This window comes from Aotus nancymaae, unplaced genomic scaffold (genome assembly GCF_030222135.1).
Source record: "Aotus nancymaae isolate 86718 unplaced genomic scaffold, 86718_ANA_hifiasm-v0.15.2.pri h1tg000040l, whole genome shotgun sequence".
Taxonomy (NCBI): domain Eukaryota; kingdom Metazoa; phylum Chordata; class Mammalia; order Primates; family Aotidae; genus Aotus; species Aotus nancymaae.
Window position 1 is genome coordinate 64,101,755 of NW_026988454.1, and position 25,567 is coordinate 64,127,321.

The following is a 25,567-nucleotide window of genomic DNA, read 5'->3' on the forward strand; positions in this document are numbered from 1 at the left end:
GGCGCAGCCAGAATAAAGCAGACAGAAAAATGTGCAAAGACTAGACTGGATTAGCCTCCTAGCCCACATCTTTGCTCTGTGCTGGCCTCTTCCTGCCGTCAAACATTAGACTCCAGGTTATTCAGCTTTAGGACTCAGATTGGCTTCTTTGCTCCTCAGCTTGTAGACTGCCTATTGTGGGACCTTGTGATTATATGAGTTAATATTCCTTAATAAATTTCCCTTTATATACACATCTATCCATTCTGTCTTTCTAGAGAACCCTGACTTATACATCCGTTCACTTGAGTCAACTGAGTTCCACTCCTTGAGGGAGGTAGCATGCAGGAAATGGAGTGCAGATCCAGAGCCAGTGAGTGCAGGAACAATTTCATTTATTTGGCTCACCATGCCCAACCCCTTGTGGGAGAGAGCACACAGGTGAGCAAGTGTGGGATCTGGCAGACACTTTTGGGTGCTGGCAGGAGCAAACTCCATGCAGGCTCCATGGCAGCATCCAGGTGGGAGTGCCTGTGGCCCCTGAAGCCACAGAGGACATGTTACAATGTTCTTTTAGCTCTGCTGTGCACAGATGACTTAAGTGTTAACAGCTCAGTGGGCCGTTTGCCTCGATACATGAGGCGGCTGCCCTCCACCAGTGAGGGCAAAGGCCCAGTGTGACAGCCTGTTTTTTGGATATCGGTGTCAGCCGCTCTCGAGCTCTTGTCCGGCATCCAGGAAAAATGAGGTCGCACAAATAAATTGAAGGATAGTGAATGTGAAGGATTTCATTGATTGATGAAAGTGGCTCTCAACAGGAAAGGGAACTGGAAAGGGAACAGGATGCACAGGTAACCTTCGCCTCAAGTCCAGCCATCTCCAGCTGGACTCTTCTCCAATGTCAAGCCATTAAGCCATCCCTCTGAAGTCAACTCACTTCTCTCTGACATCTAGCTGCTTCTCCACTTCTCTCTGACAGAGTCTGGGTCTTTATAAGCACAGGATAGGGAACAGAGAGGACCATGGGTAGTTCAGGAAAAGCCAACATTTGAGTGAGAAAAGAGGGAGAGATATTCTCACTTTGGGCTGCAGGTTTCGGGTATTTTGGCTTAAAGGTGGAGTTTTGCCAGGGACCCGGCTCTGTCTGCCTAGAATTTCTCTGCCTCCTGCCTCTATCATTGTATCACTATTATGACACACTAAAATGTTTTATTTTAATGCTTCAAATTGAAGATTATATTCATTTTATGCAAAGGGAAACTAAGAAAAGCTAATGTATTATTATATTTAGGAAACAACATAACAATAGTTAACATTTACAGTAAGGAAATCAATAACACTTAAATAAGAGTTTATTACACATTTCTATTGAGAAGGTGAACATATGTATACTTAAAATTCGAATTTGATTTATTAAATCTGTCAGGGAACCAAGTACTTGAACAGCATTTGAATTGTATGCATCTGCATTTCAAGTTAGATATGTGGTTATAATAAATATTGCTGTTGCATTAAACTAACACAATATTGGTCTTGAAAACAGAAGTATAAAAACTACTGAAATGTACAAGTGTAATTTTTTTTTGCTGCTGGCAACTTATTATTCATCTATGTATGTGTTTCTGTGAAGACACACACAGACAAAACCATACAGCCACATGCAATGTATATGGTTAAGGGTTTTATGGCATCAGCATAATGGTAAAGAAAAGATTATTCACTTTGAAGCACTTAGTTAAGATGTTTCTTTAACAATTTTTGGAAGGTTAATTTGATTCAGAAATATCTAATAACATAAAATATTAAAAATAAACAAGTATTGCAGAATTTTAAAAATAGCATTTACTAATGGTTAAGTTATACACATATGTTTTCATATGACTTTATAATTAGTAAGTTACAATAGGTATGTATTAATAAGTAGCATGTGTGACTGGGTTAATTGAGAAGCTTTTCTTCCAACAAATATAGTAGTAATCATCCTCCACCAGATGCCCTCTGGTGACTCTAGACTACCCACATAGGCCAGCAATGTACTTGGAAGAAAGGCACAGCAATTAATTGATTGTCCTAAAATTTTAATTTTAGAACATACAGAGACTTTAAAATAAAGTTATATATTTATTTGAAGTGGCTTTCAAGTGGCAAAGAAGATATTGTTTTGTTTGGGACCATAAAACACCTCCACCATCACCATGACTCCGTCCACACCACCTAGAAGTCACTCATTTTGCAGCTGATACAGTCAAGTGAAGCCACATCTGGCTCCTCATTTTGATTAAATTTTCTTTCTTGGAGTCCTCATATTTGTATTGTTTTCTTCTGCATTCATTTTGATTTCATTGTTTCCTATTATTGACGAAAATGTTTTGCATTATTCTATATCAATAGCACTTCACAGTATAGCTGTTTTAAAGTATAGCTGTTATATCTTCATTACAACACACTTTAATAATCAGATTTATAATGCTGTAGCTATTTTAATTTTTCAATTTCTTAACTAAGGTATTTTGTAACTCTCTGAAGGAACAATTTGAAGAAATGTATTCAAGTTCAGCAAGCACTTATGAATCTGCTCTCTGTGGAGAGTGGTAGTCCCTTTATGTATATTATTTAATTTTATCTTCATTACACTCTATGACAAAGGGATTGATAATTGTATTTCTCATGTTAGATGTCACCTTACTGTCCTGAAATTCTAACTTTATCTAAAAATCTGTGAGTGTTCACTGCTGTGCTGCTGCAGGCTTATGTAGATTTGTGATGGAAAAATAGACATTTTCAGTTAAGCACTGTAAGAAAATAATTCTTTCATTATTGGAATTTTCAGTCTAGGTATTTTGCTAAGTAGCTCTTGCAGAAAGTTGTCCAACTACAAATGAATTTCCTAGCTGGGCTATTTTAATTTCTAATATCAGCACTGTACTTATATGCTAAATATTGTGAGTTCCTAGTATTTCTCTCTGCAATTGCTTTGCTAGGTTTTCCTATTAATTGTGATATATCCACCACATGTGGAAATGGTTTTCTCTTGCATGCATGCATAGGTGTCCACATACCTAAAGGGGCATGGTCACGAATGAGCATACACACGCACACACATACACACACACACACTCACCAACACACTTGTTTTTAAATCAAAAGAATTAGATATAAAGAACTGGATTGGGAAAAATATTGTCTACCTTAGGCAAAACCTAGCAGGTAATTGAAAGTACAAGTAATTGAGTTCAAAATATTTTGGACTGAGAAAAGAAAACCCCAATGTAGAAACCGGTTGATAAACACTACAATAAAATTAGTTAACAGTTTAAAATGGAACATACTCTATATAGTTGGAGTTTATGAATGACACAGCCATAGTAAGTTATATCCAAATTTCTGGACAACTGAAACTTTACTGACATCTTACAGGATAAAAAAAGAGTAAACAATATCTACACAACATCTTGTTGACAACAAACCACAGAAACAGCATTATTTATTAAAATTCTGGGAAAATGATGATGATGATGATGATGATAAAATGAATAAGAGTGTCTGGGATTTTTGACGTCTTCCTCCTACAATTTCTGCATGTGTAAAGAGAAAAGCAAGCATCTGATATGCCATATGGTTTATATTGTGATGCCCAAGTGAAATAAAAGAATTAGAAGAGAGAAAGACATGTTCCTACTAATAGTTTAGTATTCAAATTATGCTACAAGCATTTTTTTCTCCATAGGACATTAATATTGTTATGAATGAAAAAGAAATTTTAAAAATGAACTCAAAAAAAGAAGCAATCCAAATTTAAATGTATTTTTCTTTGTAGAAAATTCAGTGCTCTAATAACCTGGGAAGGATGGTTATCAGTTTATTACAGCATTATTTTTCTCAACTTCTAGTCAACCTTGGTTCAGAGTAAAAAGGCTTCTTTTTCTCTCCATTTTCTATGTTCTTCTTCCTAAGTCATGAAGACAGGTTGAATGCACCCATGTTTCTTGAATTATTAATGTCTATCTAAGAAGCTACTAGTTTCATAAAATATTCTGAGTATTATGACCTCTAGTATATAATAAGCTCAGTGCATCGCTGACTGTAAATCCTTTCGTTCTAGTGACTCATACAAAGCACAAGGCTTCCGGAAGGATTTTCTCAAACAATGGGGTATGTATTACCAACCACTTAAGCCATCCAAGAACACATGTGATCCCAAGCATAAGAAAACAGAACTTAATATTCTTTGTAACATCTGATGAGAAAAAAATAGACAAGAAATTTGACTAAATTCAGTGAATCCAAAACTGAACTTATCCAGTTGGTATTTAAGTCAAAATAACTTAAATGTTAGAGTTAACCTAGATGTTTCCTCTGTTTAGGTAATATTCTTAGATCATCATGAGTGGTAATGATTTTTCCTCTTGAAAAAGTTGATATTCACAGTAAATTGTCCAAGAAAGTAAGCAGTCAGACTGAGACACAAAATCAGTGACTAAAAAGTGGGTTTAGTGTCAGGGGCAGTTTGGGCTAGACTCTCTGGCACAGGAAAGTCTGGGATAATTTCAAAACATGACACTAAATTTTCCTTAGTTATGTGGAGATAAGTCATGACTGAAGTAAGTAGCTGGCCTTGAAAGGGTTCTTAAGGAAGCAGTAATTCTGAGTTACTCACTGCATTGTCCTTTCCTTCCATTTTCTAAAGTCTTGAAAACTCTTTTAGCTCAACCTCAACTACATTATGAATTAAGGAAAAGTGTGTTTTCTCCATTTGACACTAAGTGAACCCTAAAATTTCTTTTCTTTCTTTTATCTTAATGAATTTGTTGTGATTTATTTATTAGAGTCTTTTTCTCAAATGTTTTTTTCCGATAAGTTACTTGGTGTGTATTCTGTCTTTTTGATGATCCCATTTATCTCTCATTTACCTTACAAGATGGATGACGTCTTGCCTAGATATAAGGTTTTAGAGTTGCAGTCCTTTTTCTCAATTGTGTGCACATCTTACTATATTGTTACCCAGCTTTCAGGATTGAAGATGAGATATGTAATTATGTCTGCTTTTCTCACTGTACAAAAGCTGTTTCTTCTGGTATAAGGCTTATAAAATATTTTTCTTTTGAGATAAATAAGTTTAACCAGATTATGCCTTAGTAAATGTTCTTAAAACTACAGATTATGACTTAATCACCCTTTTAATTCCTTGAACACCAGTCTGTCCCTTACTCAGGTGTATTTATCTCCAGTATATCTTAATTTTTTCTTCATGTTCAACTATCCAATATTTTTCTTTTTTTTGGAAAATTTATTTTCGCAAGTGAGATTGCTAGGATTTATTAACCACATCACTATCCCTTTTCTCATAATTCCTTTTACGTTTCTTCTCTGCTTTTAAAAATTTTAAACATTTTTGTTTCAGATCATGAATTCTAGTTTTAACAATGTTTATGTTTGTTTTGGTTAAATGATTGATTTCTTTTTTATTTCAAGCATATACTTTTAACTTTCAGGAAGATCTTTATTTCCCTGCTTGTAAGTCTTCTTAATATTATACACACACACACACACACACACACACACACACACACAGAGCGAGATAGAAAGAGGGAGAGGAGAGGCTATTTTGAGCTTCCATAAAGACTTCACTTGGATAAATAATACCTAAAACCATTAGTTCAAGCTTTTTAAAAAAATGTACTGTGGAAATGATCAAGATTAGTGTTCTGCGGAAAGCAGTTGCCTAAAGTATTGATGGGATAGATTAAGAAAAGCCACAATTCAGTTTTGTTTTGAGAATTGATCAGTGTTCAATTTACTCAAGATACGAAAAGCTAAGACAGGATGCAGAAAGAGTAACCGGGGTCACAATTTTGCTGAACGAATATGAGTTTAATTAGAAGCTAGGGAAAGTGCAATTGAATCTAAGATTTTGTGTATCTGTAGAAGTTTTTTGTTTCTCCATTATCTTTCACACTCAATTTCAATTTTTTACAAAATTGAGGCATTAATACAGGGAAGATTGTGTTGCACATTCAGCACCTTGCCACATTTTGGACACCGTGATTCAGATCTATTTAATATTCCTCTAACTAACTACAGATTCCTAAATATTAACTCTTTCAGGGATTCCAATTCTTTTGTTTTTATTATTATACTTTAAGTTCTGGGTTACATGTGCAGAATTTTCAGGTTTGTTACATAGGTATACACGTGCCATGGTGGTTTACTGCATCCAATTCTTACTACAGGGTTTGATGGCTCTTTTCTGATGAATTTCTCAGCTCACATGGAAGGGAGGGAGACTCATTAGTTCTTTCTACAGATATCTCAACAAAGCCCAAGATTTCAATAGTATTCATTCTTCTGGATTAAATTGGTAAGTATTTTGAAGATGGGTATAATGGGGAAGAAATTCAGTCCACCTTTTCCCAGATTTCATAATTGTTTCAGTTTCAAAAATTAGTTTTACTTTTATACGTATATGAAGTTTTAAGTAGTCAGGGAAATTTCTAATCCCTACTTTATTATTTATCTGATAAGAAGTTTAACAATTACCAGTTTTATTCTTTTTTATTAGCATAATAATTTATAAGAACTGGCTGTGTATTAATATATTGGTAGCATGTACACCAAAATGTTTGGCTACACAGATAATTAAGAAATTAATAGTAATAAGATGCTAGCTATTCTAATGTAAGGGGAAAATGTAGTCAATTCATGAATCACATATTTCATTGAACACTCCTATGAGATTCTTTGTCTTGTGAAAACATAACTATTTATTTTCATAAAGTACATTGTTTAAAAATAAAAAATATCAATTTTCACACTGATGTCAGGTTCTAAAGATAATAATTAAAATGTAAGCAATGAAAACAGAAAAAAATACAGAGTAACAAAATAAAGTAAAAAAAAATCCATCTACTTATTGATATATAACAGTATTCAGTTTGTGACATTTTTTTATTTTGTCACATTAATGTAAAGTTGTTTATAATAAAATACGAAGCTTCTAACATAATGGATTTTTTCTAGATAGATGCCCAATAGCTTTTAAAATTTAAATAAATGTTTACAGTAGCAGATACACAATTTACCTGTACAAAAGGAAGTGATAAATATTTACCAGACTTGAAATGGCTACAATGAATCATGTTAAAGACACAAAATATTTTAAGGTTTTTTTCTTTGACCTAATAATTATTAGTTTTATTTTGGTAAAATATGTTAATATTATAGAGTAATGCAAAATTACAGTGAAAATTAAAAGACTTAGAGTAAGTTTTCAAATATTTAAAAGCGTAAGTCTATGATTATAATTGACTATAAATTTGAGTACAGTTAAGACCATAAGGTTAGTATTGTCTAGATAGTTCAGTAATAAAATATTTCACCAACCCACATTATGCCTGACAGATATTTTTGAGAAATATGTAACAACTCTAAAAGCAAATTGGTCGGAACAAGAAGGTCAGTACACATTCAATGCAAACAGGAATATGATGTCTTATAGGTGGTGTCTTGGTTGTTAGTTTCTTTTATCTATTTCAGTTTATGTTAGACATTTTTTGGGGGAAGTGACACTTGTGTGACACTTTATTTTTTCTCCACAAGCCTACACCTCAGTGCTCTGCAAATATTGCAAACATCTGTTGTAAGCTGAGTAATAGCCACCAAAGATCCCAGGGGCTAACCCATGGAATTTGTGAATGGCACTTATAGATGTAATTAAAGATCTTGAGATGGGGAGATTATGTAAGTGGACCCTAAATGTAATCATATCTGTCCTTAAAAGAGGAAGTCGGAGTCACAGAGTCCCTATTGTGTTACTATTTAAACACAGTAGGGAAGGCTCATGACACAAACCATAGGTAACAGGGTCAGAGACCAGTGACTCTATGCTTCTCACCTTGAAGATGGAGAAAGGGGCCATGAGACAAAAAATGCTGACAGCAACTAGAATCTGGAAAAGGCAAGAAAACAGATGCTTCCCTAGAAGCTCTAAATGGAATACAGCCCTAACAAAACTTTGCTTTTAGCCCAGTGAAATCTATTTTTGACTCCTGGACACTAGAATTGTAAGATAATAAATTATTATTGTTGAAGTTACCAAATTTGTGGTAATTTGTTACAGCAGTCATAGAAAAATATCAAATCTCTATCAACATATGGTGTCAGAAGGAGACATAGGAGGCAAAAAATAATTACACTGTTTTCCTAAATATTGCATACCAACTTGTTTTAGTCAGCCTGGCCTGCTGTAAAAAAAAACAATACCATAAACTGGTTATCTCCAAAACCGTACATTTATTTTCTCATACTTCTCAAGGCTGCAAAGTCCGAGATCAAATTTCTAGTACTTTTTGGTTTCTGGTAAGGATTCTCTTCCTGCGTCGAGACAGCCACCTTCTCGCCATGTCTTCACATGATGGTGAGTGAGTGTGATCTCTTCCTCTTCCTGTAAGTGCACCAGCCCACTTGTATGACTTCATTTAACCTTAATTACCGCTTTACAGGCCAGATTTCCAAATATAGTCACACTGGACGTTAGGGCTTCAACGTAAGAATTTTGGTGGTACACAATTCAGTCCATAGTCCCTTAAAATATGTATCTGAGATGTTAAAAGACTGACAACAGGATACATGTCATTAGAGTGTGTATACAAAGTTGGGTTTTTAAAAGTGAGTTCCAAATAGTTTTCCATGTAGCTATGGGTACAAGTGTTGAATAGAGCTCAAAGCTAGTAGTTAGAATGCATTAAAATATACTACATTAGTATATGAACAGAAATCTATGTGATAAAAATTGCTACATAGATTTAAAAGATAAAATCGTCTTCATTTTAAATCACATTTGAAGACAATCCATTTTAATGAAAACAAAATTATGCTTTGGAAATTTTGCTACTTATTACATGTAGATAATTATCTCATTAATTCAGATTTTCCAGAGATATTTTTTTTGTGAAATCAAGTATCTGTGAATCTCAGATTCTACCTCAGTCTTACCTGCTATTATTTGTTCTTCCCACTCTCAACTCCTGGATTTTCAATTTTGCTTACCTGCTCCTATTTAATCATTCATTCAAAAAACATAGTTAATATTAGGTTGGTACAAAAGTAATTGTGTTTTTTGCCATTACTTTTAATGTCCAAGAACTTGGATGCCAGGTAATCTCTGGCAACAGGGGTAAGAGATGAAGGACAGTAATACAGGGAAGTAAGAAGAGCTAGCATGAAAGACTGTTATGCAGTTTGATGTTATAGACAAAGACTCAGTACTACTGAGAGCTCTCTAAGAAGCAAAGAACCTACCAATTTTTCATGAAAAAGACAAAGGGGAAATAGATTTTAATAATCCTGTTACACTAAATGGTGATCACAGCTAACAATAATGTATTATATATTTCAAGATTGCTAAAAGGATGGATTTTTAACATTCTTACCATATACACAAAAAATGATGTTGGTGAAGTGATGGGTATGTTAATTAGACTGATTGATTTTTTCTTAAATGTATACATAGATCAAAACATCACATTGATTACCATAAATTATATATAATCATTTTTCATCTGTTAAGAAAAAGGACAGAAAGCTGGGTGATCCCATTTCCAGCACTGACTTCTGAGCCTCACTGTGTGACTATTGGCCCTTGGCCCTGAGGTTTAATTAGCACTTCAGAGCAGTACTTGAGAAATGCCTTAGCTAGCTCCTCTTGCAGTCCAGAAGGCTCCGAGGGGAAGTGCAGAAACATTTTCATTGCAAATTTGAGGTTGGCTGCTAGTTCTGTGGGTTTTCAAGGAACTGTCCACTAAACTTGCCTCTGATGAAATCAGAGATGAGCCAAGTAGAGGTGACCAATACAAGAAGCATCTTCCATGAGTACAAATGAACAATTTTCAGAAGTGAAATCTCAAATAATTAATAATCACATTAATGTAATAATCTTTCTACAATCTGATAAATAAACATTCAAAGCAAAAAAAGTAATAACATTTCACTCTTTTCAATAGTAGACAAAAATAAAGACTACAGCTATCAGTAGATGGGAGATTGTGGGAAAACAGTAATTCTCATGCACAGATGGTAGAAATGTAAACTGGTATAAGTACTCCTATAAAGAATTGTAATGGGAAGTTAAAAATTAGCATACTGTCTGAGCAAGCAATTATCCTTTATGTATACCTGAAAAATAACCCAAACCAGAAAAATGTTGTATATTTAAGTGACAGAAACATTTTAAAGCAGCTAAATAAAATAACTCAATTTATATTTAAAATCATGAGTAAATTTTAAAATTATATTGTACACAAAAGTTTTATAGCACATAAAATATATCAGTTATGTGGACAAAAACACATGGAAACAGTGTGTGTGTGGGAGGGTGTGTATGTTGAATATGAATATATTATAGAAATATGACCTGGAAGGGCCATATGATAAGAGAAAAAAGAGTAAGATCAGGAAAGTTAGAAAGAAGTCAATTTCAAAGTTATAGTAAAGTTTTAGATTTTTAATAAGTTAATAACTGAATTTTAAGATAATGCCAATTTATCTTATTAAATCTTAGTGGTCAGTATATAGGTAATATCATTAAAGGTTTAAAATTGCAGACAACACAACACATTCGAGCTAATATAAAAAATATATGTTAAATAATGTAAATGAACCATAGTACCTTCTATGGACAGATCAGAGGATAAACTTGTAGGCTATTCAGACAGAAATAAGGCCTGAAGTACTCTACCAAGAAACATCATTTGGGAATCTATTCCTGGTATCCCCAACACAGGCACAAAGGTATACTGTGAAACCCCATACCCTTCTGTCTCTCAAAACTAAATGAAATTTCAGAATGTTCACCAGGATGGAAGGCAAGCAACCTCTTTCCACATTACTGTCTTCTAATTGAAATTCACTGAAGAATCCTGTGTGGCAATAGGGAAGCTGGGACTACATATTTTTTAAATCCCTCAATTTTAATCAGGAACTTCAAAATATATTAGAGACCACTGATCCTAAAAGTGGTCAATAATGAGTGTTGTTGTATGATTTTTGCATTATTTCTGTATTATGATTATTATAAAAAATACAAAATGCATTGTTATCCTCTCAAAAGGACTGAAAATAAACCCACTTCACTTAAGTACTGCAATTTTTTTTTCTTAGTTTAGCTCTTAAATGCAAAATCAATGCACTTAAAAGTGAATAAAGAGAATTGCTGTGAATTGTGGCATTGAATGTTTCTGTGATGATGTCAATGATTATTATCTGGTACATTTCCTGGTGCATGATTGCATATATTAGACTCAGTGCCTACTGTTGACTTTGGCTGCAACCACTAGTTGAGGCTGCATCATTCAAACTTTTTAGATACATGGGAAAGAAAAATCAAAACTGTAAAACAAAGTTTCTAACAAATAAAAATGCTTTGAATTATTTTTAGCTCGTTAACTTGTAATTATTGTTCTTATTTAATTGTATTATCTGGAAAATAAAAGTGTCTTTGATACTAATCAGGGTTCTCTAGAGAAACAGAACCAATGATGTGTGTGTGTGTGTGTGTGTGTGTGTGTGTGTGTGTAGGAAGAGCGATTTATTCTAAGGAATTGGCTTATGTGATTATGAAGGATAAGAAGTCCCAAGATCTGTAGGAGGCGAGCTGGAGACCAGGGAGGCCACTGATATAGTTCTAGTCCAAAGGCCTGAGAACCTGGAAAACTGATAGTGTAACTTCTAGTCTGAAAGCTGGCAGGCTTGAGATCCAAAAAGAGCTGATGTTTTACTTAGAGTCTGAGGTCAATGAAACTGATGTCCCAGCTTAACCTAGTCAGGTAGCAGAAGTACTCTTACTGGGTCTTTCTATTCTTTTCAGGTCTTCAATGGATCGTGTGAGGCCCATCCAATAGGTAAGTGCGATCTGCTTTACTCAGTCTACCAATTCAAATGTTAATCTTGTCCAGAAACAACAGACACACTCAAAATGTTTGACCAAATATCTAGGTACTCTGTGTCCCAGACAAGTTGATACATGAGAATTGACCATCACAGACTTCTTTGTTTCATTCCTAGCTTAAAAATGTAGAAGCAATTTTTGAAATTGCTCATTATGAAATATAATACAAATAATAAGAATAAATAAGAACACATCGACATGTGGAGAGGAACAACATACTCTGGGACCTTTTGAAGGGTAGAAGGTGGGAGGTGAAAAAGGATCAGGAAAAATAACTAATGGGTACTAGGCTTAATACCTAGGTGATAAAATAATCTGTACAAAAACTCCCATGACAAAAGTTTACCTATGTATTAAACCTGCACTTGTACCCCTGAACTTAAAAGAAAAGTTAAAAAAAATAAGAAAAAGTATTTGAAATTACTAAGTTAATAATAAATGCTGTAGGGAGTGGTGGCTCACGCCTATAATCCCAACACGTCGGAGGCCAAGGCAGGCAGAGTGCTTGAGGTCAGGAGTTTGAAACTAGCCTGGCCAACATGGTGAAACCTTGTCTCTACTAAAAATACAAAAACTTAGCTGGGTAGGGTGGCACGTGCCTGTAATTCCAGCTACTGGATAGGCTGAGGCAGGAGAATTTCTTGAACCTGGGAGATGGAGGTTGCAGGAGCAAAGATTGTGCCACTGCACTCTGGCTGGGAGACAGAGTGACTCCATCTCAAATAATAATAATAATAAATGTTAACTTTTAAATTAACTAGTTCTTTTAAGAAATATATATGCACACATGCAAATATAATTTTATTAATGATTTTATTCCTTTTTTCTTTTTAATAAAAATAATTTTTTAAATTTAATATTAATTAAGTTAATATTTAATAAAAATAATATTTCAGATTATAAGCCTACTATCATTTGGTGAACTGATCATCAGTAGACATTTGCATTGTTTACAAATTAGTATCGTTCATATACAGCTGCTTAAAGAATATCAAAGTGTATCTGTCTAAGTTTTAATTATAAACAACAAGTTATATGATAATATGGTAAGTAGTTTAAGAAGAGAGATTAATTTAGAATCTCAAGCAGGGCCCAAAATTCTGGCTAGGAAGCTACACAGCAAGAAGCAATGTCAAATGGTAACATGCAACTACTCTGCTGAGGACCCGCAGGGGTACAAATCCAGCAGATCACACTGCCAGTGCTGAGCACACAATGCCACACCCTCTGCTTCTGCTATCCCTGAATCCAGATGCCTTTGCCAAGAGCCTTTGACTGAAATTATTTCTACAAGACACTACTATTTTTCATTTTTATAAAATTTTATATCTATCATGGGATCATCTGTCTAGCCATGCTTATTTTACCTGACTACGCCTTAACTGAAATGAAACATAAGAAAGGAGACCAGGGAGCTCTCCTTGTGGCTTCTTTCTTGGCCAAACAAAACTCAGTTTGGAGAATTTTCCCCCAAGAGAGGAATAACATTAAAGAGATACTGGGTATCCACTCACATAACAAATAGAAATTTAATTCAACATGTTCACTTACCTTCATCAACCGCTCATGTTCTTTAATATTTAACTTCCAAACAGTCCAACTTATTCCAGCTCAAGTGATATGACTGCTCCAGATCTTCAACTCTACCCACCTTTCTTCACCTTGAATCTAAGTTGTGGACATGCATAGGTCACAAAACTCCTGCGCTAATTTTAGGTTGATGTGGCCAAATGGGGAGCCCTGTCAGAAGATCAGAGAAAAGGAGAGTGAGCTATAGGTGTTTATTCTTTTGGCTTTCTCCCTGTGAGATTGCCTGAAGCTAGCTGCATCTTTCAATTGAAAGTGAATTCTTTACATTTGAGTTGTAATTAAATTCTAATTGTTCCCTTCTGGATTCTAGTAATTGCTGTTTCTGCTCTTGTATACCCCTAAGGTACTTAATGCACTATCCCTTTTGGTTTCCTTTCAACTTGTTACTTATTTATCAATAGCCCTGTGTTCGTCCATTTTCACACTGCTGATAAAGATATACTGGAGACTGAGTAATTTACAAAAGAAAGAGGTTTAATAAACTCAGTTCCATGTGGCTGGGGAGGCTTCACAGTGGCAGAAGGTGAAAGGCATGTCTCAGATGGGGCAGACAAGAGAAGAGAATGAAAGCCAAGCAAAGGGGAAACCACTTATTAAACCATCAAATCTTGTAAGACTTATTCCCTATCATGAGAACACTACAGGGAAAACTGCCTCAATGATTCAATTATCTCCCACCAGGTCTCTCTCCCAACATGTGGGAATTATGGGAGTTACAATTCAGTATGAGATTTGGGTGAGGATACAGCCAAACCATATCAGCCCCCTTTCTCAGCACTCCTGGAACAGAATGTGGTTGTTTTTTTGCTGCTAGCTGATAGATATAGTGATTATTTGTTATTCAAAAAAAAAAAAAAATGCTTCCCTCTGATCAAAGAAAATATCCAACAGGATCTAATTAAGTTAAAGAGCTTCTGCACAACAAAAGAAACTATCATCAGAGCAAACAGGTAACTTACAGAATAGGAGAATTTTTTTGGAATCTGACAAATGTCTGATATCCAGAATCTACAAGAAACAAATTTATAAGAATAAAACAAACAACCCCATCAAAAAGTGGACAAAGGATATGAACAGACAAGTCTCCAAAGAAGACATTTATGTGGCCAACAAATATAGAAAAAAGCTCAACATCATTGATCATTAGAGAACTGGAAATCAAAACCACAATGAGATACCAACTCATGCTAGTCAGAATGACAATTATTAAAAAGCCAAGGAACAATAGATGCTGGTGAGGCTGTGGAAAAGTAGGAACACTTTCACACGGTTGGTTGGAATTTAAAATAGTTCAATCATTGTGGAAGAAAGCGGCGATTCCTCAAGGATTTAGAACCAGAAATATCATTTGACTCCACAATCCCATTACTGAGTATATACTCAAAGGAATATAAATCATTCTACTATAGAGACACCTACATAAGTATGTTTATTACAGCACTATTTACAATAGCAAAGACATGGAACCAACCCAAATACTCATCAATGATAGACTGGATATAGAAAATGTGGTACATATGTACCATGGAATACTATCCAGCCGTAAAAAATAATGATATCATGTCCTTTGCAGGGACACGGATGAAACTGGAAGTCATCACCCTCAGCAAACTAACATAGGAACAGAAAAACAAACACCATATATTCTCACTCATAAATGAGAGTTGAATAATGAGAACACATGAACACAGAGAGGGGAACAACACACAATGGGGCCTATCGGGGGTGAGGGGTGGGGGCGAGGGGAGGGAGAGCATTAGGACAAATTGCTAATGCATGCAGGGCTTAAAACCTAGATGACAGGTAGATAGGTGCAGCAAACCACCATGGCACATGTATACCTACATAATAAACTTGCAACTTCTGCACATGTATCCTAGAACTTAAAGTAAAATTAAAAATAAATTATAATAATATTTCTGAAGAAAGAAAGAGGAATTTATGGAGGAAAATGATAGGGAAGGTACAGAAAGGTAGACATCATGGGAAAATATTTTGAGAAAAGAGACAAATTGTCAGCGAATTGGTTATGGGAAAAAGAAATAATCAAACATACTTTCTAGGAATTTAGCTTGTGCATCTGGGTGAATGTTTATGTCATTTAATGACATGATGAAAACTAATGAAAAATATTTGGTGATTTATCAAGAGATTACTTTGTAATACATGAAGTTTGAGATAATTATGAGGGGTACTATGTAAGTACATAGTTGTATCATTCTAGAATTTAGAGAAATATTAAAGAACAAAGATAAAAGTTCAGGAGTCATCATCATATATGCTTTATTTGTAGCCATATGACTGGCCTGAACAACTGAGGAAGAAAATATACAGGAAGAAGGAAGGATGGCATTGGATAAATCCCTGGGAACCCAATACTTAAGAGTTTAGGTAGAGAAGAAATCATCCAAGGACTCCGACAAAGATTAGTCAACGAGGTAAGAAAAAGATTACAGTCATTAGAGTGAAATCGGCAACCAAGAGAATGGGAAAAAATTTTTGCAGTCTACCCATCTCACAAAGGGCTGATATCCAGAATTTACAGAGAACTAAAACAGATTTACAAGAAAAAAACAAACAAACCCATTCAAAAGGGGGTGAAGGATATGAACAGACACTTTACAAAAGAAGACATACACGAGGCCAGCAAACATATGAAAAAATGCTCATCATCACTGGTCATTAGAGAAATGCAAATCAAAACTACATTGAGATACCATCTCACGCCAGTTAGAATGGCGATCATTAAAAAAATCTGGAAACAACAGATGCTGGAGAGGATGTGGAGAAATAGGAACACTTTTACACTGTTGGTGGGAATGTAAATTAGTTCAACCATTGTGGAAGACAGTGTGGTGATTCCTCAAGGACCTAGAAATAGAAATTCCATTTGACCCAGCAATTCCATTACTGGGTATATATCCAAAGGATTATAAATCATTCTGCTATAAGGAGACATGCACACAAATGTTCATTGCAGCACAGTTTACAATAGCAAAGACCTGGACCCAACCCAAATGCCCATCGATGATAGACTGGACAGGGAAAATGTGGCACATATACACCATGGAATACTATGAAGCCATAAAAAACTATGAGTTTGTGTCCTTTGTAGGGACATGGATGAACCTGGAAAGCATCATCCTCAGCAAACTGACACAAGAACACAAAATCAAACACCGCATGTTCTCACTCATAGGCAGACACATGGACACAGGGAGGGGAGCATCACACACTGGGGTCTGTTGGGGGGAAATAGGGGAGGGACAGTGGGGAGTGGGGAGTTGGGGAGAGATAGCATGGGGAGAAATGCCAGATAAAGGTGAAGGGGAGGAAGGCAGCAAATCACCCTGCCATGTGTGTACCTATACAACAATCTTGCATGTTCTTCACATGTACCCCAAAACCTAAAATGCAATAAAAAAAGAAGAAAAAGAAAAAGATTACCTTGGAGTGTGAAGCCACAAACATCAAGTTAAGACAGTATTTAAATCAGGGAAGAGCAGTAAATCACATTGAAAGAATTGAGACATAAAACAGAGACCAAACATGTGACCAAAGGTTTTGGTAAAAGTCAACTACTTTTAAGTTTCCTGAAAGCTATTCAGTCCAGTAGGTTGATCCAGAGGTAGATTGCTAAAGATTATGAAGAGACTTTGGGTGAGGAAGTGAAAGCAGTTAAAAGCAGATTTATTGAGAAGCTAATGAGGCTTAAATGTCATGGCTCCTTAAGTAGACAGCCCATGCCTGTACTAACTATCTTCAGGCACCTCCAAGAAAAAGAAAATGTCCATTTATTTTTATCTTCTATATAACTTATAATACTAATCAAATTACTACCACTAAAGGAACAGGTGGATTGATGAAAGTTATGTTTTCTTCCTTAATGCTTTTCCCAATAAAGCTTTGAACATAAGGTTTTATGGAGATTGACATTTGTTTAAATACATCTGCTCAAGTAATACAGCATTATTGTCACTTTTAACACATTGAGTTGTACTACTACTGCATATTTTATGATTTTTTTTTGATGATATCAGTTGGCCCAGAAAACTTGTTTAATGACCTCTAACTCCTTCAGGAAAAAAAAGTGCAAATGTTGAACTCAAAACTGTCAAGCTGTCTCTCAAATCACATTTACATTTTAAAACGTTATTGTATTTTATGAATAAATCTATTTAAACCAATTACCTTCAAATCTTATGTAAAATGTATTTGATATACAAACTACATTCAATTGTAGTACAGAAAACACATTTATCAAAATCATTTAGTGTATACATCTTAAGTAAAATAGTGCCATAAAGTGTGTCACAGTCCACCCAGAAAAATGTCAAACTCTACTAATTGTGTCAGCAATGGCTCCAAAACTCTAAAATCGGTGATATAGCATTGTAGTGATACATAAAATTGAATAAAAGTTACTGAGGTTTTGAGCAAGCTCTTTGAGTTCTTAAAGAAATAAATATGCAAGAAAAAATAAGAGAAAGACAAGAACACAGGTAGGACACCTTCATGATATATTCAATATAATCTAATCATTGTTTGACCAATGAGACTAGACACATGGCACCATCTGAGATGCTTTGATGTTATTATACTTGGCATTTCCACAGCTTCCAGAAAAATTTTGGCAGTGACGGCTTATCTTTTCCCAATAACATAAAATTAAGTAAAGCAAAATATATTTTGGTACCTTCATCATGGATCCTTTTTCAGGACAATTATGCAACTAAATCAAATCAAATAAAGCAAATCTAAGCTTATAGAGTCATTTAGAGAAATCATACCAACATAAATAACTATATGCACACATGAATTATTATTTTAATATTTCCTAGTTCTTAATATACCCTTGTTTCCTTGAAAAAAGGGTATTATTTTCCAGTGAAAGACTGAATTCCAAGGAATAAAATATGTCCTTTATTTCTAAAGCCTAGACAAGTTTATTGTGCATATAAAATCCACACAAATGTTCTCAGTGAATAAACTACCAGTATAGAATCTTAATCCTTCTTCTGTAAAGTAACATCATTATAAAATTTATAGTTACTTGCAATATCATTGCTTAAAACAATTCTAAGAATCATATTAGAACCTATTTTAAAAAATATAAAATTATTTCAGATTAAAAAGCTTAAACAAATACAAACAAATTGATATATATTTTATATTTGAACATTGTACATTAATGCCTGCATGGTTTTATCTGCACAAATCAATATGATGTTTCAGTAATACTTATGATCTAATTCAAATGACTTCTAACCATGTGTGTGATTCAGGGGAAATCTAATTTTTGCTATTATATTTTAGAAATAGTATGATATTACAAATAAGGAAAAGCTATGCATACATTTAGATGTACGATGGCGTCTGATTGTAGCATCTTGTTAGCAAGTTTCCTTCTTCAACAGTAATACTTCACTTTGGAGAAGACTTTCTAGTGCTTAGTTCCTTTTTTCTTTCCACCTCATTTTCATCAACCTCCATGCATTCAATAATAGAATTAGAGACTTCACACTTTTTTCTAGTATCACATTTTCCTTGTAGACTGAAGCTCCTCTAGCTGCATTTCTGTCTTGTTCCACGTGGCTATGGGTTTCTAACTATTTTCACTAATACCTACTTTACACTCACATACACCAAGTAAAGTTTACTACTGAAGAATGACAGCATTACATGCTTTCCTTCAAATGTGTTTAAGCTAGAATGTGCTTAGCCAAACCATACAAAAGAACCGCCAAAAATCAATGCTCTATAAATGTAGAAGTAATGCCAAATTCAATGAACTATCCAGTTTCCATGTAATGCAAGAGTCAAGTTTTCTCTTCACTGACATTGTATTCTGTCATCTACTTTGACCAGCTTAGCAGCATTTTTCACCTTTTTGTAGAATTGATGGGAATCCAAATGTGAGATTCTTCTCATTTTACCTCTTGATGAAGAATCTAATGTTGAAAGCACCAGATGCAAAACATGATGTTTAGTGCATCAATTTAGACTATTTCTCAATGTAGTTGAGGGAGATTATTTCTTTTGAAAACAATTGTGACATACTTCAGTTGTTTTAATAAGCCTTGCTAAATGTTTTCTCTATCTATATCCTACTAATGTCAAATGCTTGGCAAACCATATCGTATCTACTTCTTTCAGAAGACACACTGCTTTTCTGCATTGCCATTGGCATGTGGGTACAGTTTGTCCATAAATTCTATATTTTCAGTTAGACAGGAGAGCCACTGATAGCACAGAGTGACTGAAAAGCATTTTATTATTTTGCTCAAACAGGGTTTTACCTTATCAGTTTGGTCCTAGCCACAATTGTTTTTTTTTTTTTTTTTTTTCAAATTATATGTCATCATGGGAAAAACAAAACACAATAAAACAAAAAGAAATTTACCTTTTTGTTTCTTCTAAGGAAGATTTACATGTTTTCGTTTTAGTGCACCTAAGGCATTATCATATATATTATTTCTAGCAATCTAAAGCAATTTCTAAAATCTCTACTTTTTCATCTTCTTATTTCTGAGAATCAAAGTTTTAACAATAGCTTTTCAATTTCCTCTTGCTGCCTCAGATTTGCTGGTATATTATAATGCATTCTCTCACAATGAGCTTACTCAAAAACTGAAAGAATGCACATCATAACTAAAGACTAACCAAAAACTTACTTCTTGATTATTTGTAAAAGTTCTCAGGGGAAACGGTGACTGATTGAGATGCTAAATTTACTGTTTCTGCTGCTGATCTGGGCTCTTTTTGCTTTTCTTTGAGTTTGCTTCAGATATCACAAAAACAAAAATAAGAAAGATTAAATTGTTAACTCCTGCTAAAACACGTATACGGCACACAGCCTTTAAACATATATAAGAGTCATTATATTTAGGAAACAGCTGTTTTCCAACCTTTCTAGAATTTTTGCAATCTGATTCTTTTAGTGATTCTTCACTTACTGGTTTCTCATATCCACCCCAAAATAATCTTTCCTTAGTCATTGAAGATAGATATAGCTGTGTTTCAAATTGATGCTAGAGAATGTCTTTTTAAAATGTAAATTTTAAATTTCCCAAGCTCTACTAAAATCAACATATAGTAAAACTAAACAAATTTTTCTTGCATGAAGGTGAACAAGAGGGTGATAAGATATGACAATGCCCCATGTATGAGTCCATAGCAGAGCATGTGCCCGAGTAACCTCCAGTTGCCTGGACCTTGACTAGCTGCTGGAAGCCTGGTATCAGGTCATATGGAATGACTGTACATGCCCCTCTATTTGGTATTCTTCACCGACCTGCCACTACCACCTCAGAATAGCGACTCTCCTTTTCCTCCTATGGTAACATTTTATTTGACTCCTGTAGATGAGAATGGGAAAGCCTATGCTCTGTACCTTGAAGATTCCATTAACATTTTAGAACACTAACGAGGACAGGAGGTCTAGTGTCAAAAAGTCTTGCGTTAATAATTTTTTGCTTTTTTGTTTCAGTTTGTCCTGGCAACTGTGTTGACTGCATGAGAAATCCAGACCTTTTTTTTCTATAAGAACTGTACTCTTCAGTAATTTAGCAAATATTTTTCTAATTCAGTACTATTACAATAAGTGCATACATATAATAGACATTAAACTGTAACAAGGCTTAATAGGAACAGAAATGCTAGGCATTTAATAGAATTGTTAGGCAGAAATATTTGACTCCTTCCTGCCCCTACTTCTAGGCACTGACTCATTTTATTAATCTCATTAAATTCAGGAAGCTTTAGGATCATCTTCCAAATTAAATTAATAAAAAACTTAATTCTTCTCAGATTTAAGAGATCTCTTGTGCAATGAACTATATAATTTCCTGCTGTGCTTTTGTAAAGCATTTGACTAATATTAGTATGATATTGGCTGATAAACTTTAAAAGAATCTGCTTACTTTCTCAGAGTGTGTATGCGTATTCATAACCTTCTCAATTCCTTTATAAATCCTTACCACTTGAGGCTTCAAACCAGGCTTGAATTTAGTTCCCTCAGGCTCTGCTTTAAATCAAATCAAATGCTACATTTTTCCATCCCTTATTGAAATCGATTCTCCCTGAAGCAGTAGGGGGAGAAAGTCCTTTTTGTCTTTGCTTTCTTAGTCTGTCTTCAGGGTCTCTAAAAGAGGAAAAGAAGAGTTTAAAGAAAGCCGTGCTGTTTGGCAATGACCCTAAAATGCCTGATGTCGAATAATACACTCTGACTTCCAGTTCCTTCTTGTTCATGACTACTTTATCTTGCACAAAAAAAAACAGTGTTGTTTCCATTTAAGTAGTCAATCACCTTTGCTTTTCATTTAATTAAGGAAAATAGTGTAGAAAGTCATATGGGAACTTTGTTCCCAAACAAGTAGAAGTCTGATCTACCAAAAAATTAAAATGTCTGTTGAGTCACTTGCAAAGCTCAGGTTATAAGGTAAATATGAATTCTAAAGGGTGACAAGCACCTTCAAAAAGAAACAAAACATATAAATTCACTTTTGAATAGCATAAGAGGAAGTAGTGACTACTATATGAGAATGTAAGAATAAATGTGATACAATTTTAGTGAATTAAGGGCTGATTATAGACTAGCATATCAATTTTGAATAAATAGGAGTCCCAGACCTAAGGGAAATTTGCAAGTCTTTTTTCCAGTGGGTCTCCATCAGATACTTTCAAGAAAGACTGTTCAGGTCAGGAAAAAAAAATAAATTCTGAATCAAAGAGACTAGAAAAATCTTACCCTTAGGGTGGAAAGAAAGATGCATTGTTTCTGAAGAAAAGAATAGAAGCAAAAGCCAAATGCCACTATGAAAGAGACACAAAATATTCTTGAGGATTCTTTCCCAAAGTTAAGGATCTCTTGCTACCACTGGAGAGTAGCAGAAAATTCTCTTCTCAGGAATGACCAAAGATATAAGGCATAACTTGGTTTCTATGGAGATATAGAGAATTGTAGAAACACTGAGAAATCATAAAGTTGAGGTATAGTCTCAAAGGGCCTATCTGAACTTGTAGGACTGAGTCCTCCTGCTCTGGAGCATAATACCGAGCTGCACATTGAGCAATATGCTAGAGTAGTAGTAAAAAACAGGAAGCAAATCTATGTGTGCAGTGCCAGTGTTACAGACTGAATGTTGAGGATGGAGCTGAAACGCTAAGAAAAACTACCACATCACCGACACTAAAATAGCCATAAGGTAATATTAGCCAAGTGATGGAGGAATTTGAAAACTGTGGATCATAGAGGTAATGATAATGACATAGCTCAAACCCAGTTCAACTTCTGACAAAATAGACTCAAATACTTCACAGTAATGGTTTTCAAGAGGAATGGCATGTCCATTTCTATGTATAAATAGAATTTACCACAATTCTCTACTGTTCTATCAAATAATGTCTGTCATTCTGAACAGTAGAGAATAGGTAAATTCTATTTATACATGGAGTGGACATATCATTTCCACATATGTCACACAAAACAGAGAAAGAAAGAGAAAACCTTATCAGTTATTAATAAATCAACAGAATAAGACTCAGAGATGATCCTAATATTTGAACATTCAGAAAAGATCTTTGAAATATTTATGACTAATACTTTAAAATGTCTAGTGGAAGAGGTAGACAGCATGCATGAACAGATGGAAAATTTACAAATTGTTTGGCACATCAATTCTCTTTCTGAACAAGAAAACGGTCTTTCCATATCTTATCCTGTAAATATCTGTTCCCTTCTTCAAAGATACCTTGTCTTTTTAAAGTATTTCTGCAAAGTAGTTTTATTACCAATTTTGAACTGCATATATTTATAAAGTTTGTTCCATCATTGTGCATATTTCAAACCACTACTTTTTCTATGAATATACAAGAAAACTGTATGTTCTCACCTGCTTGCAATTGAATGTGATCATGAGGTTTATTCCCTGCAGGTGTAGCAATAAAATGTTCTTCTCATTCTTCCATACTTGTGGTTGGAAGCAAAGAATTTCTGTATGGTGAAATCACATGATGGAGAGCCAGAGCCCTGCGACCTCTGTTGGAAAACAGTTAACTAGAAGTGTTTCTGGGAGTGCTTGAGTTTGTGCTGTAAACAAGGAAAAAAATACGTGTTTGCTTGAGTCACTAAGATGTGTTTGTTTTGTTTGCTTGAGTCACTAAAATTTGCTAGTTACCATTAATTTCAACTACTTTGTTAAATATTTCGTATCTTGTATTATTAGACATTACGCAGTGATTTGTCATTACTGAGACTGTTATTAAGTTTTTAAATTGTAGTAATACTTTCTTTATACTGCACTTTAAAGGTACTTATGAAAGTTTTATTTGGTGAATCAAGGAACATGCAAAGAAGTAAAAGTCCAAATATTGGATTGTATTTCCTGCTCTTCACTCAAAAAAAATCACTAGATAAGCAACAAAAAATCTCAACTTGAGTCTTGATTTTGAGATAATTATGTTGTTCCTGATCCTTAGGTACAATATGCAACAGAAAACATGCTTGAATTAAATTTTCTGACTGGCTACTGTTCTCTCATCTCTTACTATACTGTCAACAATTATAAGCACTTCACTCGATGGTATGATTCTGAAAATACTGCTTTTTAAGACTATTTACCCATATATTATAATAAATATTTAAAAAGATATATCTGATGTGAATTGTGAAGTCACTAAGATACACTCCTTTTTCCAAATAAAGACGAGGTCATCAACTTTAATAAATTTTAATTAGAAATTTAGCCTCAGATGTCATATCTTAGTTGCCAGATATCTTCAAACATGTTTTTGTTCTTATCTCGCAAATATTTCTCTCAAATGTATGCAAATTTATAGTTGGTTAATCACTGCCTAGTGTGTTGCTTTATATGCTCTCTTTGCTCACCTGAATTATTTCACTATAGAAGAGAACTAGTTGAAAAAGTCACTTTGCCTGAAGAAATACAATTTGTAGGGCAGTGGGAGTTCAAGATTGATGCTACTAAAAGAGCAGGCAAGCAAAACATTAAAGAATACTTCTTGTCAAATGTTCCTTGAAAATAAACTCTATAGGATACATGGGAATGTAGTTAAACAAAGAGACGCTAAGGGTAATTTAGCAGACTCTTTGAAGGAATGAAAAGTAGGCCCCATACTTGCTTTGCCAATTGTGTGGAAGAACATTTAATTTGAGCCCCTGCTGAAATAAAACTATTTAATTACATTTGGAAAAAAAAAAAAGAGAAAAAAGTTTTTCCTTTGAAGTTTCAGATTTACTATTTCATTTAGAAGTCTAAAACTGAAGACAACACAAGTATAAAGAATAGAGGTAACCTTTTTCAAAAACACTAACAAATCAACTGGTAAGTTATATTTAATTAAATAACACAAAAAATCAATACGTAGTATAAAAGTAGGAAAAAAGGAAACACACTATGGAAAATTTTTTTAAATAAAAACATTAAAATATGGTCAAGTTTGACTCATACTCAATATCTGCTAAATTTGGACAGCAAAGAAAGCTTTAAAAAATATCTTAGCTATGTTCTAACCTAATGATACCACTCAGTTAGTTATAAAATAAAATTCAAATATTTTATTCTGGGTTTTAGAATTCTCACAAATTCATATGATAGCCGCAATATTATGTTATGTCCAGAGTAATTACAGGGATACTGTGTTATAAGATTACTCAGTTAATGTAATCACTGAGCCCAAGTATAGCTTGTATATTAATACTTTCACATACTGGCCCAAGAGTTTGACTTCTCATGAATATACACGGAGTTAATGATTTAGACATACTTGGCCTTCAGTAACTTATTCTTCAGTTATTTACTTTATTTCATCTTGAAAATTTTGGTTCTAAATAAAAAGCTCATATTTTTTCACTAATATTGATGAGAAAATATTCTTTATTTCATGACAAACCAAATAACAGAACAATTTTCACATGTAAAAATTACATATACTTGATAGTGAAAACATTTTAAATAAATATATACAGTTTACACATAAAACAATATAATAATTTTTTTTGGTATTTGCCTAAAGAGGAAGAGAACACTTCATAAC